The sequence below is a fragment of the Lactuca virosa genome, chromosome 8 (assembly GCF_052849685.1).
Source record: "Lactuca virosa cultivar CGN04683 chromosome 8, Lactuca_virosa_CGN04683_v6, whole genome shotgun sequence".
Lineage (NCBI taxonomy): Eukaryota > Viridiplantae > Streptophyta > Magnoliopsida > Asterales > Asteraceae > Lactuca > Lactuca virosa.
This window is the reverse complement of record NC_136433.1, coordinates 383,681,847-383,703,815: the sequence shown is the minus strand read 5'-3', so window position 1 is coordinate 383,703,815 and position 21,969 is coordinate 383,681,847.

Here is a 21,969-nt window from a genome sequence, read left to right as displayed (position 1 = left end):
ATAATCACCACGACGCGGTGTGAAGCGGGTCACCGAGACATGTGGCGATCGTACGAGACACGTGGCAAGAAAGGACGATAACATGGCAAATCTGAAGAAGACCTTGTCACCGAGGCTCGACACACCTCTTACCATGGTGCGACATGTATACACTATAAATACTCCCCATTTTTGTCATTTTAAGGGTTTTGCACATGCGATCGGTGTAGAGGTTCGGGAGGTGTTTCCAGAGAATTGTTACCACGAAGTCGTACTTGTGTACAAGGATACGAGGGTTGAATTACGGGATTTGTGGAGGTATATTTTATCCCATTTTTATGTGATTACGTTTATGTAATGTTTTGTGAAGGGTTGTTAGACCCGAGTATGTGTTACAGGATTCCGTGATATGGTGTCATGACGAACCCGATGATCAGGTAAATATTTAATTTGAATGACAAGGGTTATATACTTTAGTTTACCCATATTTGACGATTGGGCTAACGACTTATGGGGTTAAGTCGTTAGGTGATTATAATTGGAAACTTGATTAATTTGATAACAAATGGTTACCGAGTTTCGTCTGTGATCAGGTAATTGATCATTGTGGTTGATATAGTGGTAAGTTTAAACAAGTTATGATGAACTTGATATATGTCAAAATAGTTTTGGATAAGTGATGGATTGAGAAGCGATAAAGAGCTTGAGGTTGGAATCATATTTAGTCTTCACTAACTAACCGGGTCCGTAACCTTACTTCATTTCTAGATATGTATTGTCTAGATGTATGTTATCATTGTATTGCGTTGATTACAAATTAAATACAAAAGTATGATTATTGTGAATTGTTATGTTTAGGATTGGAACCCGTAAGGTTATACTGGTAGTTTAGTATCGGAGAGTTACAGGCCAACGACGGACTTAGTTTCTAAACGCTATACTTGTGGATTGATATTGGTTAATACAAGATAATGACGGACTTAGTGTATGAATTCTATACTTGTATATTGTTAATAAATATGAAATGGTAATGGGTAATGGAAGTTCTATTGTAGAATAATTATAGAAATGATTGGAATTATTAGTTTATGATGGTAGCTTTGGTAGTTGTAATATCATCAGTGGAGAAATACAAATCAATGACGGACTTAGTGTTCGCAACCCTATGTTTGAAGGATTGTTACAGAAGAGTAATGGTAGTTTTGGTGACTATAATATCATTACTAGATGAATTAGTAGTTTATGTAATATTCACTATTACCAAGAGAGATTATAAAAATTGATAGTAGCTAACATGACTGTAAGTCTGCTATGCCTTCTGAGTAAGTGGAATGTTGATAGTATGGTTAGCAACGTTGTAACACCCGATTCCAGGTATGAAATTAATTCCAAATTGTTCATGATTTCGCTTTGGCCACGGCGTGGTGAAGCCTCACCACGGTGTGGCGATAAGCCTTTGGGTCGCGGAGTGTATTGGACCAACACGGCGTGTTGGCGGCTGGTGGAGAAAACCCTAATTTTTAGGGTGTTGCACCCTATATAATCTCCTTAAGTCCCTAAGAGCTGGTCTCTTTATCAGCCTCCATTCCCCCAAATCGTCCCATGCAACCCTAATCATCTTTCCCTTTCATTTTTTAGCTAGTTTGGTGTTTTTGAAGCTAAAGAAGGAAGAAGGTGGAGGTAGGGAGCAAAGTTTCAACAAGCAAATCCTCATTCTTCAGTTTAGCACTATTCTCGAACTTTATAAGTGTCCAAGACTCGATTTTTATCATTCCAAGTTGTTAGATCTTGAGTTTTTCTTCCTTTTAGTTTCTTGTTCTTGAATATTGGAATGGTTAAATCTCATAAAGTTTGCAACTTTATGGATCTCCAAGTCAAGGTGATCTAGTAGTGTCTTGGATCTGGTCTATAATCAAGTTTTGAAGCCATGCATAGAGATTAGGTCATAAATCCTCATTTTGACCTAATATGGGTTCAAGACATGCATTGGACATGTATGTCTAAAAAGCACCAACCTTTGAGATGGGTTGGGTGTTAGAATCACTTCTGGAAAGGATGGACTTCAGACTTTAATGATTAAGTGCTTATTGGTTAAGCCCTTATATTATCCAGCTTTATGGTTTGGGTTTTGGAACTTTTGGTAGTCCCAATGGATAAAGTTGGAAACTTTACCCTTCTAAATCTCATTTTGGTCTAGATCTGAGCTTTGGAACTCTTGGAGTCGAAGAAAACAACTTAATGTATTAAGTTGTTGGAACTCAGGAAAACACGATGTGTTTGCAAGTCAACACGGCGTGTTGCAAGTCAACACGGTGTGTCCGCTGGGGTTTTCCTGACTACTTGGATAATGGCGAAACACGACGTGTTTGCAAGTCAACACGGCGTGTTGGGTCAACATGGACTGTTGACCTTGACTTTGATTTTGAGGTATTTTGATTTGTATCTAAGGATTGATTACTGTTTAGGTGACAGGTAGAGATGATATTCGGAGCCGGGACCTATTCAGTTATCGCTCAGATTCAGTGGTGAGTTTCCTCACCATGTTTAGCGGGTCAAAGGCACCAATGCCGACCCTTGATCTGTTATACAAGCACATACATTTGACACAACATTATTAAGACCCTTGATCTGGTAAATAAGACTATACTAGCACATACATTTGACACAACATTATTACACCCAACAAGTTTCTTGTTCTTGAATATTGGAATGGTTAAATCTCATAAAGTTTGCAACTTTATGGATCTCCAAGTCAAGGTGATCTAGTAGTGTCTTAGATCTGGTCTATACTCAAGTTTTGATGCCATTCATAGAGATTAGGTCATAAATCCTCATTTTGACATAATATGGGTTCAATACATGCATTGGACATGTATGTCTAAAAAGCACCAACCTTTGAGATGGGTTGGGTGTTAGAATCACTTCTGGAAAGGATGGACTTCAGACTCTAAGGATTAAGTGCTTATTAGTTAAGCCCTTACATTATCAAGCTTTATGGTTTGGGTTTTGGACCTTTTGGTAGTCCCAATGGATAAAGTTGGAAACTTTACCCTTCTAAATCTCATTTTGATCTAAATCCGAGCTTTGGAGCTCTTGGAGTTCAAGAAAGCAGCTTAATGTATTAAGCTGTTGGAACTTAGGCAAACACGGCGTGTTTGCAAGCCAACACAACGTGTCGGTTGGGGTTTTCCAGACTACTTGGATAATGGCGAAACACGACGTGTTTGCAAGTCAACACGGCGTGTTGGGTCAACATGGACTGTTGACCTTGTCTTTGATTTTGAGGTATTTTGAGTTGTATGTAAGGATTGATTACTTTTTAAGTGACGGGTAGAGCTGATATTCGGAGCCAAGACCTATTTAGCTATTGCTCAGATTCAGAGGTGAGTTTTCTCACCGTGTTTAGCGGGTCGAAGGCCCCAATGTCGACCCTTGATTTGTTATGCTAGATTACTCATTATCTGCGTGACACTAGTATGTGTATGTGCTTGTATGCTTACTGGGCAGGGCCCGGTGATTATTATGTATACTATTACTTGCTATGTAGTATGAACTGTATGTGGGCGGGGCCCGTTATGCGAGTTAGGGAGGGGCCCGTTATGTGTTATATGTTTGGTATACGCTATCTTGGGGAACTCACTAAGCTTTGTGCTTATGGTTTTCAGTTTATATTTCATGTACTTCTGGTTCTAAGGGGAAGAGCTCGGGATGACTGCATCGCACACACCATGTGGATTCCACTTTTGTGTTATTACTCTGATTGATATGATGTTTGATACACTTATTTTTATTTGAAATGTATGGATAATGATTTTGGAATACTGCTTTATTTAAATTAAAAATGAAATTTTTGGATCATATTTTTGGGATGTTACAAGTTGGTATTAGAGCCTTAGTTTGAGGGATTCGGGCACACTCTAGGGTGTGTCTGGATTCGAACTGAGGGTTTGGTAGAATTTTCAAAAGAAAATGTTTTATAAAAAGAGTTTTAATAAAAAAAGAATGGTGTGGTGCATGCAATCGACCGAGCTCAAGTAAGTTTTCCCAAAATACCCATACATGTTATCTGATATGATTTGATCTGTGAATCGCATGCTAGTTAGGGCTAAGAATTTGCTCAGTTTTTGCGTGATAGAATGCTAGGAGAGATGCCTTTGTATGCATATTGTATGAGCTTGTAGAATTTCATGCTAGTAGTGATAGGATGACCTGATTAGGTAATGCTCGATTTTGGTTACTTGATGCCGGATGCTGCTTGGTTTGTGCTTTATAGGAGTTCTAACTAGCTATAGCAAACTAGTAAGCGAATATGCTAAATTACATATTATGAGAACTAAATAATTTTAGAAGGTTAGGTTTTAACTCTATTGCGCAGCTCTTGTCTGAGTCCAACCGTTGTAGTGTGAGAACTCTCATTCGAAGAATTATCTGGTTTTAGTAATATGTAATTTTATTCACGAGCTAGTAATAGGAAGTTAGCGGGAGTTCCTTCTGCAACTGATAGCGGAGAGTGGTGTGGAGTTTGCCTAGGAAAACTTAGGATGAGATCTAATGATGGGAGCCTTATCTGAGAGGGGTAATAATATGGATATGGAGTGACTTGGTGGAGTCAAGGCAATCCTTGAGGAAAGTATGAATAAATGTGGAAGGTAGTATGGGCCCGTACTGATGGAAGCAGAGGATTCGTACTCGATTCAAGGAGGGTTGCGATGAAACAAGGGAGCTTTTGGAGTTTGTGATTCCCAGATATATATATATATATATATATATATATATATATATATATATATATATATATATATATATATATATTCTGATACGTATTCTGATGCTTTTTATGGTCTATTTTCAGTATGGTGACATTGAGAGGCAGACCTAATAGCAGTTCTGGTGCTGGTGAGGGCTCAGGTTCAGGAGCTGGAATCGGGGAGCTTGACGAGCAAATGAGGGAGTTCATCTCGTCTGAGGTTATGCGCAGTATCCTTAAGCAGACTCATGTGATCTTTGGAACGGTCATGGAGGATGTTTTGGAGATTCTAGATGAGCGATTGGGCGCCTTTCGCTTAGAGATGGCAGCTTTAGATGGGGCACGTCCTTTGACCTTCAGGGAGTTCCGGGCATGTGGAGATCCAAATTATCACAGGGCGAAGGACTTGATAGTGAGCAGGAGGTGGTTAGCGGATGTTGCTAATGCCTTCCGCACCAGCCGTTGCCCCGAGGGGGACAAGGTCAGATTAGTTTCCTGCCTTTTGAAGGACAGGGCACGAGACTGGTGGGAGGAGGTTGGACATGCGGTGGGTGATGATGTTGTTGATGTGATGACATGGGATGATTTCTCGATCAGGTTCTGAGTAGAGTTTGCACCGGTGATTGAGGTGCAACAGTTGGCGCGAGAGATACAGGATCTTCGCCAGACTACAGAGACGGTGGCTGAGATCACCGTTATGTTTTGAGAGATGGCACTTCTGGTTCCGCAGTATGTGGCGGACGAGGAGATGAAGAAGGCCCGGTAGCATGATATGTTGAGGAGTGACATTCGAAAGTTTGTGAGCCGATCCAGCTGCAAGACGTTAGAGGATATGATAGCGTGAGCTAGGGAGAGGGAGATTGATCTGGAGATGGAGAAGAAGAGGAAGCCAATTTTTGTGTCGAGTGCTAAGGTATCGGGAAAGAGGTCCAAGGTTGTTGATTCGAGAGGGAAGGGCCAACAAGGCCGAGGTCGCTGCGGAAAGTATGGCAGGTCGCACTAGGGGATGTGCATCGTGGGTTGTTCTGGTTGCTTCAAGTGCAGCCGGACTGGTCATATTAGCAGGGATTGTACTGCTACCACCACCATCACCCCGATATCTACTCTGATTTGCTTTCATTACAGTCAGAGGGGCCACAAGAAGGCCCATTGTCTGAGTTTGGCTGCAGCAGGACCGGTGTCAGCACCCGCTCTTGCAACTCTTTGGATTACTGACTGCCGCCAGGGCCGGGCAGACACACCTATGGTGAAGAGCAGGGATTTCCAGTTGACGGCCGAGGAGGCGCGTGCAACTCCTGACGTGGTGACGGGTATGTATATTCTCCTTATCTCTATATTTATATTGAATTGCTTGCTTATGGTTATGTGTTTTATTTTAGGATCGTTCCTTGTGAACGGTATCTCTGCATTGGTATTTTTTGATTTGGGGGCAACCCGATCGTTTGTATCGCTTGCGCTGAGCAAGAGGTTTGCTGGAGCTCCAGGAGAGCTTGATTGTCCTCTAGATGTCGAGATTTCTAATGATAGGTCTGTTCGGATGGTGAGGGTTCATCGGGGTTGTACTCTCCAGTTATTCAGAGAGCAGTATCCGGTTGATTTCGTTCCCATTCCGTTGCGTGGGAACAAGGTGATTGGTTTTGAGCCTAACAACATTCCTATGGTGTACATGCAACCCTAATTGCTTCGGATCTAGGTTTTTCTAATTTGAACATACAACTATGAATACCAAATCAATAACCCTATGACTAGCATACATATATATCGAAAATCACATATGATTAGCGTTAGAATGTTTACCTCTCTTGTTATGTAGCAATAACAAGTGTAATCCTTCTTGATCTTGAATTCTGAAGGCCTAGTACCCCAAGTGTTGCACCTCTAATGGAGTCACAAACACCCAATGCAAGGAGAATGACTTAGGAGAGAAGAAGAATTCGGCTAGGGCAACTTTAAGAAGCATAGGGTCGAATTCCTTAGACTGGAGGGGTTTATATAGCTGAGGGCTGCTAGGGTTTTCAGGTGGAAACCCTAATTCCTTACTTAGGCAGCAAGCAGCCCATGAAATCATTCCTTAGAGCCCATGGATGAAATTCAAAGGATTCCCCTATTGGATTTCGTCCACTCCACTCTATGGAGTCCATCAGCCTAATTTTGCAACTATCAATGATTTGCAAAACCAGTCCCTCAATTATTAATCAATTCCTTTAATCCCAAAATTAATACTAGATTAATTTCTGATTAATTACTAATTAATAATACGATTTCCAAAAATATATTAATCTTATAATATATTAATAAAACCATTTTGAGTACCAATTTACTATTCATAAAATAAATCATACTCTCTCTCCTCTTGTCATCCTATCAAGTTGCATGAGTGAAGGCAACCCAAAAGGACCATGCTCATAATCGGGTCAAGCAAATACCAATAACAGTTATGGGCTTAGACACCTAATCCAACAGTCTCCCAATTGGATAAGTCTAATAAATATTATTGCAAGTACGACTTTAGAACCTGATTAGCAATCGTAGCTTTCAAAAGCCGCTGTCGAACTCTGATCTTATCAGTAACGCGTCCTTTAGATAAGGTATCATATATATTCCTCCATTCTACAAGATATCGTATGGACATGAGACAAGGATTATAATCATTCTCTCTGTCCATATGTTGTTTCCCGATTTCCGATTTATGACGACCGATAACAGACTACAATTGAACACATCAACTTAGTCCAGGCTTGGCCAAGTGCTTAGAGTGTCATCACTAAATCATCGAAGGGCCCACATATATCACTTTTATCCCTCTTAGGGTAAAAGTAACAGACAAACTTCGACTCATATACTTGTACTATTTACTCATCAAATCACACACAACAATACATTTTATAACACCAAGTTACTGGTGCGTTTACACATTATCAATGCGCAACCGACTTGTAAACAACAAATCATATGTCTATGTTTCAAGAATATAAGATATTATCGTCTCACAATCACTCGAATATAAGATCTTTTCGTACAGGTACACCATTACAAGTTGATATGGAGATAGAGAAATCTGCGAAGCAAAGACGTAAGCAAGACAAAATTTTAAGGAAACAACAACAATTTGGAGCTTCTTCATAACCACATCCTTAAATTCACCATCATCAAAAGAACCCACACCACCATCTTCACCCACTTATACCACTGAATATGAAACTTCTATTCCTACCCCTACCATAGGAGACCAAGGAGACAACAATGGTCCTCCCAATCCACCTCCTGAACAAACCTTTCGATAATGGTTCACACAAGATGTTACCCAACAACCATTGTGCATTACCTATCTTGCAACAATTAACTTTGAACTCAAATATGGACTCATTCATTTGTTTCCTACATTCTGTGGTCTTGAGAATGAAGACCCACACATGTTCCTTAAGGAATTCCATGTTGTTTGTGTGGGAATGAAGCCACATGACGTCACTGAAGATCCAATCAAGTTAAGGGAGTTCCCCTTTTCTTTACAAGATTCAGCCAACGAGTGGTTATATGACTTACCACTGGGGCCAGTCACAACATGGAATGAGCTTGCACGGATGTTTTTAGATAACTATTTTCCAAAAATGAGAGATTCAGCTTTATGCAGGGAAATCATTGGTATCAAGAAACAAACAAGAGAAGATTTGCACACTTACTGGGAACGGTTGAAGAAGTTATGTTCAAGATGTCCAAAGCATGGGATTTTAGCATATCAATTGCTGCATTACTTTAGTGAAGGAATGTGGCCTTAGGAAAGAATATTGTTTAATGTATCAAGTGGAGGATCCATAGCCAAAAAGACTCCTACTGAATTTAGATCTCTTATCAAGATTATAGTTGAAGAGTCTAAGCATACAACTCAAGAAGATAAGTGGTACATTGATACACCAAGATGGGTGAAAGAAATTGCCACACCAAAAATTAAAATTCCACTTTCTGAGTTGACTAAAGTTGTTATGATGCTTGCCAAGGACAAGGATGTGCAACCAACAGTTAGACCTTGTGGTGTTTATACCCAAGTAGGACACCCCACTGATATGTATCTTATGTTACAATAGGATATGGAAGCATTTCAAGCTATGAGATTTTTAGGTCAACAACAAGGCAATTTTCAGCCTGGAGGTAATCCAAATTGGCATCAAACCAATGTCAAATTTCATCCGAGGCCACCATCTTATCAACCCAGACCTTCATTTTAGAATCAAATGCATCAACAACTAAATTTCCAGCCTCATCATCAACCTCATCAACAATCTCATTTACATCCTCAAAACATGTAACAAGGAAGTAGTTCAAGCGGTTCAGAAATGTTGTTGGAAGATATTGTCAAGAGTTTAGCCACTAGTACTCAATCATTCAAAAATGAAACCTAGGCGAGTATCAAGACTTTAGAGCAACACATGACTCAACTCGCCACTTTTGTAAGTAAATTGGAGTCAGAAGGCAAACTACCCACACAAACAGAGAAGAATCCAAAGCATAATGCATGTACCATCACTTTGAGGAATGGTAAAGAGTATGAAGGTCCAAAGATGATTGTGGAAGAAGAAGAGAATGATTTAGAGAAAGAAGATAAGAATTCAAAAGAAACTTCAAAGAAAATTCCTGTTTAAGTGAAGGTTATTCCTCCTCCGCCTTATCCTAGAAGGTTTGGGAAGTCAAAGCGTGAGAGAGAAGATAATGAAATTATGGAGATGTTCAAAAAGGTTGAGGTAAATATTCCACTCATCGATGCCATAAATAAAGTTCCTATGTATGCTAAATTCCTTAAGGAATTATGTACATCTAAGAAAAAATTAAAAGTGAATGAAACTGTTAAAGTATGTGAGAATGTATCTGCAGTGTTACAAAAAAGATTACCTAAAAAATGTAAGGGTACAGGTGTTTCACGGTTCCTTTCAATTTGGGTAACATTCATGTTACATGAGCCATGATAGACATTGGATCATCTATCAATGTTTTTCCTTATTCCATTTTCAAAACTTTAAATGTTAGCACATTAAAGAAGACCAGGGTGATTATCCAGTTGGCTGACCTGTAACACCCAATTTCCAGAATGGATTAGTATGGGGCATTAAGGAGTCAAAGGAATGGTTTTTGGGAAAAACCATGTGTCACGACGTGACTATAAGGAGGTCATGACATGACGAGCCAAATGAGGATTTGTATCTAGAGCAGTGGTTACGAGGTGACACATAGCTGGTCACGACGTGGAAAGGGCTGCAACCTAAGCCCATGATCTTTTAGAGGTTCCTCCGTATTTAAGCACCCTAAACTTGGATTTAGGGTTCATTTCTCAACCTCCATCTCTCTCAAACTTCAGAAACCCTAACCCTAGCTCATCTTGGTGTTTTTGGCTCATTTTGGGTGGTTTTAGCTCATTGTTGAAGAAGAAGGTCCCTTTGGCGCATTGTTTCAGCAATCAAGCCTCCTCCTCACCATCTTGTGTTATTTCTGGACCTTTGTAAGTCCTAAAGTTCCTGCCTTTCTCATTTAAGCATGCTAGATATAAGTTTTATCCACTTTTCTCCATGTATGGGTTAAGTAGAATGCATGGAATCCATAAAGTTGGCAACTTTATGGATCTTTGGGGTCATTTGATAAGCATAAGTCTCAGATCGGAAGTTTGCTGGTGGACTGGACTCCAATCATGAGTCTCGACCTCATTTTCCTTTGTTTTGACCTAGTTCGTCTCCAAGTCATGCATGACTAAAAAGCTATGATTTTTATGGTCCTTCGGGTTAGGGAAAGCCTTTTGGAAAGTTGGATTTAATTACTTAATGGTTTAAGGACTCAAACCATTAGGATTATGCTTCATATTGTGGTTACATCGTGATCTGGCGAGTGTCATGACGTAACGATAGAGGATCCCGTGACTATCTTGTCCTGTTGTGTTCACGACATTATCAAGGAGGGTTCACATCATGGTGCGTTCTCACGACGTGACCAAGGGCTGGTCACGACGTGAGGGTCATTTGTTAGTATTGTTTACTATTGACTTTGACTTGACCATTGACTTTTGCTATGGGTTGACTTTTGGTCAAACTAAGGATTTAGGAGTGTAGACTTAGAGGGTACTCTTTATTGCTGTTAGGTGCCATGTAAGATCAGTCTTTGTTGGGTGAAAGCTGTGGTGTCTAGTTGCTACTTGCGAGGTGAGTCTTCCGACAATACTTGCGTGTGTGGTAGTATATGTTGACCAACCGGGTATTATTTGCTGACTATCGCTATATGTGAAGTGAGTTGTTGATAATTCCTGGACTGATGTAGGTCCTGATGGGTTTTATGCAAACAATCCTATGTGTGCATGCAACCCTAGATACAGATCTATGTTTTCACTATTAGTTATACAACCTTATGAACACAAAAGAAACCTAACATGCTCCTAGGTAATTTCGAAAATCATAAAGGAAATGGAATACATACCTCTTGTTGTTATGTTGTAATAACAACTTGTATCTTGAATCTTCTTGTCCTTGAAAGCAAGTACCACAAGTGTAGTACCTCTAATGGCTAACAAACACCAAGAGCAAATGGAGAGGCAAGAGAGAGAGAGAGGAGGTATGAAATTCGGCTCTAGGAACCCTAGGTATCAAGTCGGCCGAATTTTTTATGGCAAGGGGTCTTTATATAGGTGTAGGAATTAGGGTTTCAGTCCTTATCCTTATCTGGTTGCTTAGCCACCAAGCAGCCCAAAGGATAACCCTAGAAACCTTATCATGGACGAATTCTAAGGCCTTATCCGCTTGAATTCGTCCACCCTATCATATAGGGCATCCTTTGCCCTACTTTGCAACTATCACATAATTACAGTTCAGTCCCCCTAGTTCAATTAACTTCTTTTGATCACAAAATTAATTATTAATTAATTCTTGACCAATGTTAACTAAATAAATATGATTTCTCTTTTAATATATTATTCATATAATATATTAATAAACCATAATAACCTCTTTCTCTATTATTTCTCCAGTCAAGTTGCTTTGGCGAAGGCAACCCAAAAGGACCATGCACAACCGGGTCAAGTACTTACCAAATATGGTTACGGGCTTAGACACTAATCCAACACTCCCCCACTTGGATAAGTCTAGTAACTATAAATGCAAGTACAATTTGACTAGCAATCGTAGCTCTCAAAGACGTTGTCGAACTCTGATCTTATCAATAACCTGTCCTTTAGATAAGGGATCATATATTTCTCCATTCTAGATATCGTATGAATTGAGACATGGATTTTAATCATACTCTCTGTTCACGTGTTGTTTCCCGATTTCCGATTTATGAAGACTGACAACAGACTACAGTTGAACACATCAACTTAGTCCCGGCTTGGCCAAGCGCTTAGGGTGTCATCACTAAATCATCGAGGGGTCCACATATATCGCTTTTATCCTATTTTGGGTAAAAGGAACGGATAAAATTCGACTCAATGCTCGCTTGTACTCACTCACCGAATCACACGCAACAATACGTTTTATAACACCAAGTTACTAGTGCATTTACATATTGTCAATGTGTAACCGACTCGCAAGATACAACTCACACATCTCGGTTTCAAGAATATAAGATATTACCGTCTCACCAATCACTCGTGATAAAATCCATGAAGCGACCCAAGTGAGCGTAGATTTAATCCAATACTCTAATCTTATAGCAACACTCATGAACTCTGCAGCAACCTTATGCTATGTCTAAACACTTTAGTCAATCTACAGACGGCTTCATGACAGTCTTCTTTCATACTTACTTCCAAAGTATGAGCGACTGTGGAGGGTTTGAATAATCTTATTATTCGGGAAGTCAAAACATGCAAAGTGAAACACAAGAATAATACTAATCCCATATGGCCCCAAACTTTTGAGTATAAATAAAACACATTTTATTTAATCACCATATTGATTACTCATTATTTGTTGTTTCGGTTAATCAACTTCTTACCTGAATCACAACAACAGTTGTTCCATGCTATTAGCATGCACACTATGTTTTCCTATGGTCCTAACTTCGTAAAATAGATCAAATGAACACATTTCCAATGATGCTCATTTCACAGTTCCTAATCCTAATCAATTAGTGTAAGAATTCAAATTCTCGCCACTACTAGAATATGTTAGATTCTAACATTTTATGCAATGGTACTTTCGTAATATCATAGCGCTAAAGTCACCAAGACTTTGCCAATGAAATTACAAAGTGCTCTATTGGAGATTGTTACAAGACAATTCCATAGTCATGAAGTCTCACATTCAAAGTACATTCCTTTGAACATCCTTCTTGCATAAAAGTTTCTAATCTACATAGAGATTCTTAAAGTCCAACTCCCAATATGGAAACAATTCCATATTTACCATATGACAACTCATTCTAAATAGAATCTTATCTATTCATAATAATGCCAATATGGTCCATCTATGAATATACTTCCTATTGTCCGCAAGCGACCAATCCTTAGATTGTCCTTGATAGCTGTTTAATTATTTTAGTCAAATCCGGTTCTATTCCCTTTTTCCCTTTAAATGCCCTAGGCATTTGGAAAAAAAAATTAGAACGGTCGAATAGTACAACATATGCAATCGATCCTATACTCGAAGCGTATGGGATACGATTCATAATGAAAAACGTGATACTTTATCAGCTTCTTGCTATAATATTGTCAAAATGTTCCTATTTGCCGTGTTCTCAAAATTCGAACAATGAAGAGGGATGCCGTAATCATAATTGAACTTTGAGAATGCAATAAATATATCCTTGACTAAATTCAATTAAAATTTCTCGATCTAAGCTTTTAGATTGGAAACGAAGTATAACATTCTCTCCCTTAATTATAGCAAAAACAACTTTTCAACCCCTGCAACTTTGCAAAGTGAAACTTTTGTTTTTCTATAATTAATATTGCCAACTTGCAATACTTAAAATAATAATCATGCTCCCACTAACATGATGATTTTATCCATTCCAGCATAACATTTATGCTCCCACTAGTTTTGACACGTATTAGAAAACAGTCGGACTTCTGGAAGACAATACTTATTAACTTCTAAAGTTCATATTTCCAATATGATGTGCTTCGATAAGCCTTTATCTAAGTTTCTCAAACTCATACACCTTTCATTAGACAGCTCACATGTGTGTCTAAACTAATTCAGAACTTATATTACTAAGTTCCGAATGTTCAGACTAATCGCCAAATCTCACAATTCGAACTATGAAGAGGGATGTTGTAATCATAATCGAATTCGAGAATGCAATTTACATAATCGCTATCTTCTTAAAATCTCTCTTAGTGAAAGCGTTTCATCACAATCATTTTCATAAAGGAGAGAAACCTTATGATACTTAGATTTTATAGTGCATGTGTTCCTATCGATGCGAATTTGTAATAACCATAATCATAAGATAATGTTTGTGACAAATCCAAACTCTTATGGACAGAACTTGTTCATACTTGATTTCTTGCCATCAAGGGTCCCACCATTGCTTCCAAGTTATTTAGCAGCTCACCTATGCCAGTCAATGTACTTTCATCGAACAAGGTGCTTGCCTTATGTAGTCTATTGAGAACTCGTAGAACTCATATGCATAGTTGACCAAACTGGAATGGCATAGAAACAAGAATATGTCAACACGACAGGTTACAATCCTCAAGTCGCGTACTAGTGTTTAATAGGTTTACTCTCGATTAGTTCTTGAAACTTTTCAAGATCTTTAGACTCCCACTGACCTCTTGACATATTAGATTCTCTCATCAAGAAACATTTCTTGACAAAACAAATATTCAAGAGTTAGTGTGTGTCTATATCAAAACAAAACCTACACGCAATTTGGCACTAGTTGGCCTTTGTCTTATTCAAGACATCACAAGTTACCAAAATGTTCAAGTGTAAGAACATTCCTACTTGAGATTGATGGGTTTTGAGCATTCTAACACTTCATAAGTGTACATGCAACCCTAATAACCTTGGATCTATGTTTGTCTAATAATCATGCAAAGTTGAATTCCAAGGTTATATTCCTATCTAGCATACATGGGGAACATTTTTAACTTGAATGAAAGATAGAATAACTTACCTTGTTGTTGATTATGATCCTTGAAACCTTGTGAGCCTAGCACCCCAAGTGTGATGTCTCAAATGCTTCACACAACACCAAATGCAAAGGAGTAAACTTTGAGAGAATCTTACACTTGCAAAATCGGCTCTAGCCCTCTTGTTTCTTAGTGTCGCCGATTTTGGTGGAGAACATGTTGCTTATATAGTGTGTCACATCTAGGGTTACACCATGTAAACCCTAATGTGGCATGACTCTTCATTTCCATGACCCATGGGTTTGTAACTCCCATGGAGCCTCCATGGAGCATTCAATGGGTTTAACCCAACTTGATTATCCATGGAGCCTTTTAGCCCACTATACAAGTTATGGATGATTTACATGATCAACCCATATATTTAATTAGTCATCTTTTGATCACTTAATTAATCCTAGATTAATTCTTGATCAATACTAATTAAATAATACTATTAATATATTAGAACTTATAATATATTAATAAACCACAAGTGTTATTTCTCTCATTTAGTCTATCCAAATGCATGATGCCATGCAACCCAAATGGACCATGCCGGGTCGGGTCAAGTACATACCAGAAATAGTTATGGACTTAGACACCTTATCCAACAGTCACCCACTTGGATAAGTCTAATAACTATAACTGCAAGTATGACTTCAGGAACCGATCAACAATCGTAGCTCTTTTCAAGGTTTCTCGGAACTGAGAAGATGATGATACGCCATTTCAGATAAGTGATCATATAATCCTCTGTTCTAGATATCAGCCGGACAAATACATGGAACAGTGTCTTACTTTGTGTCCAGCAGTTTGTTTCCCGATTTCCGATTTGTTTGACATAGAACTCAATTAAACACATCAACTTAGTTCTGACCGGGCCCGATACATAGGTCAAAACAAAATCATCGAGGGGCCCAGATATCAGCTTCTAATCCAAGAAGGAACATATAAACTTCGACTCATATGTTTGTTCTACCACTCATTGAATTATACACAAAAGCACGTTTTATAACATCGAGTTACCAATGCGTTAACGTACAATCAATGCATAACCAACTCATAAGTAACAAATCATATCTCTAGGTTTGAAGACTTATATGATATTACCGTCTCACGATCACTCGAGATAAATTCCATGAAGTGATTCCAGTGAGCGTGGGTTGAGTCCAATGCTCAAAACTTATGAGCACTCATGAGTGTTGTCGCCATGTCCAATAACTTAGACCTCTGCAACCAATCATGACAGTCTTGATTCATACCTACTTCCGACATATGACCGATTGTGGAGGTTCGAATAATATGATATACCAAACATAATTATTCTGGAAGTCAAAACATGCAAAAGAAATATAGTAAACGATCGACAAGAGATAGCAACACTTTAGTCATAAATAAAACACCTTTTATTCATCATCTAATGTCAATTACACTTTACAAATTTCAAGGTTATATAACTACTAAATCTAATATCATCCTTCAGCCCTATGCTCCGAGCATGCTGGAGATGCTTAAGCCGAGTCAGTCCCTTCGTGAGGGGATCTGCTGGATTCTCATCCGATGATACCCTCTTTGCCACGAGGAGTCCTTATTCTATTCGATGTCTGATGAAATGGTATTTTCTGTCGATGTGTCTGGATCTCCCGTGATCCCTTGGTTCCTTGGCTAAGGCAACTGCACTTTCACTATCACAGAAAATTTCCATTGGCTCTTTAATAGCTGGTACAACTCCAAGGTCTCCAATGAAGTTCTTCAGCCATATCGCCTCCTTTGCTGCCTCGCTAGCTGCTATATACTCTGATTCGCAAGTTGAATCAGCCACTGTCTCTTGCTTGGAGCTCTTCCAAGAAATTGCTTCTCCATTTAAGGTAAAGACCCAGCCTGACTGAGAGCGGAAATTATCCCTATCAGTCTGAAAGCTAGCATCACTATACCCTACAACTCTCAAGTCTTCACTCCCACCGAGGGTAAGCACCCAGTCCTTAGTCCTCCGTAGGTACTTGAGGATATTCTTTACCGCAGTCCAGTGTGCCTTGCCAGGGTTCCCCTGATACCTGCTAACCATGCTCAAAGCAAAGGCTACATCAGGTCGAGTACACGTCATAGCATACATGATCGATCCTACAGCCGAAGCATAAGGTATTCGACTCATTTCTGCTATCTCAGCCTCAGTACTAGGGCTTTGTGTCTAACTCAATCTGGCGTTACTCTGGATGGGTAACTCTCCTTTCTTGGAGTCCTGCATGCCGAATCTCTTCAGCACCTTATCCAAGTAGGTACTCTGACTAAGTCCAATTAGTCTTTTACTCCGGTCTGTCAAGATCCTTATCCCTAGAATATAGGCAGCTTCTCCTAGGTCCTTCATAGAGAAACACTTCCCAAGCCAGGACTTAACTTCCTGCAGAGTTGGGATGTCATTTCCTATGAGTAGTATGTCATCCACATACAATACCAAAAAGCTAACTATACTCCCACTAGCCTTGACATATACACAAGATTCATCTTCACTCCTAGAAAAGCCAAATTCCTTGACTTTCTCATCAAAGCAAAGATTCCATCTGCGAGGTGCTTGCTTTAACCCATAAATGGATTTCTCAAGCTTACACACTCTATTAGGGTACTCTGTGTTGACAAAACCCTCTGGCTGACTCATGTAAACATCCTCAGCCAACTTTCCATTAAGGAAAGCGGTTTTGACATCCATTTGCCATATTTCATAGTCATGAAATGCGGCTATGGCTAACAGAACCCTAATAGACTTAATCTTGGACACTGGAGAAAAGGTCTCATCATAATCAACTCCCGGAGTTTGTGAGAAACCCTTTGCAACCAGTCGTGCCTTATAAGTGTGTACAATACCATCCATGTCAGTCTTCTTCTTGAAGATCCATTTGCACCCTACAGTCTTACGACATGGTACATTCTCAACCAAGTTCCAAACTTGATTGTCATACATGGACTGTATCTCGCTGTCCATTGCCTCTTTCCACTTGGCTAACTCAGGGCCTGCCATGGCTTCCGCGTAACTGTTAGGTTCATCCAGAACTATCAGTGTCTCATCACTGATAAGTGTATCACCTTCCGCAGTAATATGGAATCCATAGTAATGCTCAGGTGCATTCCTAACCCTTGTGGAACGCCTCAGAGGTACAAACTTGTCAATTGGCTCACCAGGAGTTTCCTCCTCAAGTTGAGTGCTAGGGTTTGAAGTTCCTTCACCACTTGACTCTTGAATTTCTTCAAGGTCAACTTGCCTCCCACTGTCTCCTTGGCTTATGAACTCTCTCTCTCGAAAGAAAGCCCTCCTAGCTACAAAGACCACATTCTCACTAGGTCTGTAGAAGAGGTAACCAAAGGATTTCTGTGGGTAGCCGATGAAAATACACCTCTCACTTCGAGGTTCGAGCTTATCATGAGTCTCGAGTCTCACGAAAGCCTCGCAACCCCAAATCTTAATGTGGTCTAGTTTGGGTACTTTACCAGTCCACATCTCATAAGGAGTTTTGGCAACTTTCTTTGTGGGAACTAGATTAAGGATATGGGCGGCAGTCTCTAAGGCATACCCCCAAAATGAGATTGGTAGCGAAGCTCGACTCATCATGGTACGAACCATATCCAACAAGGTTCGATTACGCCTCTCAGCTACACCATTTAACTGCGGTGTCCTGGGAGGTGTCAATTGTGAGACAATCCCACATTCCCTAAGATAGTCGAGGAACTCTGAAATAAGATACTCACCACCTCGATCGGATCGAAGCATCTTAATGTTCCTACCCAATTGATTCCCGACTTCCTGTTTAAACTCTTTAAACCTCTCAAAAGTCTCTGACTTATGCTTGATTAAGTAGACATATCCATATCTACTGTAATCATCAGTAAAAGTCAAATAATAACGAGTAGCATCCCTTGTGGCATGTTTGAAGGGCCCACACACATACGTGTGTATAAGATCCAACAAACCTTCACCCCTCTCACAAGAACCTGTGAAGGGTGACTTTGTCATTTTTCCAAGTAAGCATGATTCGCAACTATCATCTGACTTTAGGTCAAATGACTCCAAGACTCTATCCTTTTGGAGTTGGCCTATGCCTTTCTTGCTTATATATCCAAGACGACAATGCCATAATGATGCTTTATCCAAGTTATTATCATTAACATAATCAATACACAATACATTATTTCCTAAGTTATCAACCACAGATACAGTTTCATACACACCATCACAAGGTAATGCTTTAAAATAAAGAACATTATTAAAGAAAGCATTAATCGAACCAACTTCATTATCAAATGAAAAGGTGAAACCTTGTTTATACAATGCATGAAAGGAAATAATATTTCTTGCCATTTCTGGCGAATAACAACATTTATTCAAATCTAAACTAAACCCACTACTTAGCGATAAAGTATAAACTCCAATCTTGGTGACAGGTAAAGCTTTCCTATTCCCCATGATTAAGTTTATTCTTCCATGCTCCACATTCTCACTTCTTCTTAGTCCCTGCAAATCAGAACAGATATGAATACCACAACCGGTATCAAGGACCCAAGAGTTAGAATGGGGTGAGTTATTAGATAAGATAGTGTAAATACCTGCATGGTTGGGTTTAACTTTCCCATCCTTCACATCTTGCTGGTACTTTGGGCAGTTCCGCTTCCAATGTGACTTTTCATGGCAATAGAAGCATTCAGCCTCTTTTGGGTCAGAAGAAGGAGTGACGAAACCTTTCGTGGTTCCACTTGAAGAAGAGCCATCAAGGGTCCTAGCCTTGGTACCCTTCGAAGAGCTCTTCCTCTTCTTCCCTCGACCTTTCCCGATTGCCAAAACCGGGGCGGAGTTTGGAGTAGGAGTGTTAACAACCGACTTACCCTTAAGACCTGTTTCTGCGGTCTTGAGGAGTCCATGAAGTTTGCTGAGTGTGACCTCTTCCTTATTCATGTGATATGTCATGCGGAATTGATCATAGCACGATGGTAAGGAGTGCAAAATGATATCTATTGCAAGCTCCTCAGGGAAGTTCACATTAAGCTTCAGCAACCGATCCACATACCTTTGCATTTTCTGCATGTGGCTCGTGACGGATTCCCCGTCCTTCATCATGGTTGTTATGATAGAGCATATGATTTCATACCTCTCTTGTCGTGCACTTTGATGGTATCTTTCCATCAGATCTTGGTGCATTTCAAAAGGGTAGAAGTCCTCATAGGACTTTTGGAGTTCCGCTGTCATGGTGGCCAACATGATGCATGCCACTTTTGTAGCATCCCTTTCATGTGCCCGGAAGTCAGCGATCTCCTGGGGAGTTGCAGTGGTCTCATCAATCTCCTTAAGCTCCTTGTCAAGGACATATTCTTTGTCCTCGTAGCGGGTAATCATCCTGATGTTTCTGATCCATTCATTGAAGTTGGATCCATCAAAAGGGACTTTCCCACACAAGTTCATAAGGGTAAAGGAGCCATTAGGATTAGAGCCAGAAGCAGCATTGTTTGAAGACATCTAAAAGAAGAGAACATGATTAGTTTAGATATTAAGAGAGAGTCCTTAATAAAACACCCAAATGTAATATTAAGGCTAGAATCCAATCACAATATATTATAACTTAGAAGAGGTATGCCGTAATCCAACCTATAACATATTTGAAAGGTAGGAGAATGACGATTCACCAATTTCCACCATGAAAAACGAAATATAGATATTAGGTTTTTAATTGGTTCTTAGAAATTCCTAGATTCTTTTGAGATTCAATGAACTTTTCAAAGACATGTTTCAATCTCGAGTGTGCCCTCCAAGTTTTGTGACTGGGATACCGCGGATCACAAAACCAGGTGTGAAGTAACCATGCAAATCACTTGGTACACTCAATGTTTATTACTCAATCGATGTGTCGGTTAACCACACGAGCTCCACTGACCTATAATAAACTTTAAGTCACCCTTTACCTACCTTGTTAAGTCCAAGTTAGTGTGCCGGTTAACCACACGAGCTCCACTAACGACTTAAACAAAGTGTAAAGTGTAATTTCATGGATTAGCACCTTATTCACATTTTCCTAAAGTAACTAAGATTGGGAATTTAATAAAAACATTTAGTTACTTTATAATATTCATCATACTTTTAATGAGAATTTATAAGTCCTTGTCCTACCCGTTCGGCTAACGACCCTCCACCGATCAAGGAAGCGGTGGGTGAGAGTGGACACCCATTAAGTTGCCATTTTATAGGCAACAACCTTATACCCCCCTTATAGACCGGCTTCGTGAATGAGGCGTACTAGCGGTAAGACGACTTGACGTTATACATATATATATTAGTAACTTATAATATTATAAAGTATAAGGGTTGAATTTTAACTTTTAAAATTCTAAGGGTTGGAACTAAAGTTTTAATCAAGACTTTACATGTTCCAAAACTCGAGGGCAAGTTTTGTAAACTTCCAAAACTTTTCATTTCTTATAACTTATGAATTAATTGAGTAATAAAAATGAAGACTCTTGGTTTTCCATAACTTGAGGACAAGTTATGGACTCCATTAAAACACATTATGATCATGAATTAAACTACCATGAAGGTTACAAACAATTCCTATGATCATCTAATCTTCATAAGTTCAAGAACATGAATATGAACACTTTCAAGAATCAAAAATTACACTTAAAAAAACTTGTAATTTTAATAATTGCCATTGTAAATGGATTAGCATAAACATTACACCATCTAAAACAAGCTTTAAAACATCAAAACAGTTTAGGGTAATGTTTCTAGTCCATTTCCAGCAACAAATGTGCAAACTTTCATACATGCAGAAAACAGAAAAACAATTTTTTTTCCAAGCTGTTTGCACAAAAAAAAACAACAAACAAACCTGGCTCTGATACCACTGATGGGTTTTGAGCATTCTAACACTTCCTAAGTGTACATGCAACCCTAATAACCTTGGATCTATGTTTGTCTAATAATCATGCAAAGTTGAATTCCAAGGTTATATTCCTATCTAGCATACATGGGGAACATTTTTAACTTGAATGAAAGATAGAATAACTTACCTTGTTGTTGATTATGATCCTTGAAACCTTGTGAGCCTAGCACCCCAAGTGTGATGCCTCAAATGCTTCACACAACACCAAATGCAAAGGAGTAAACTTTGAGAGAATCTTA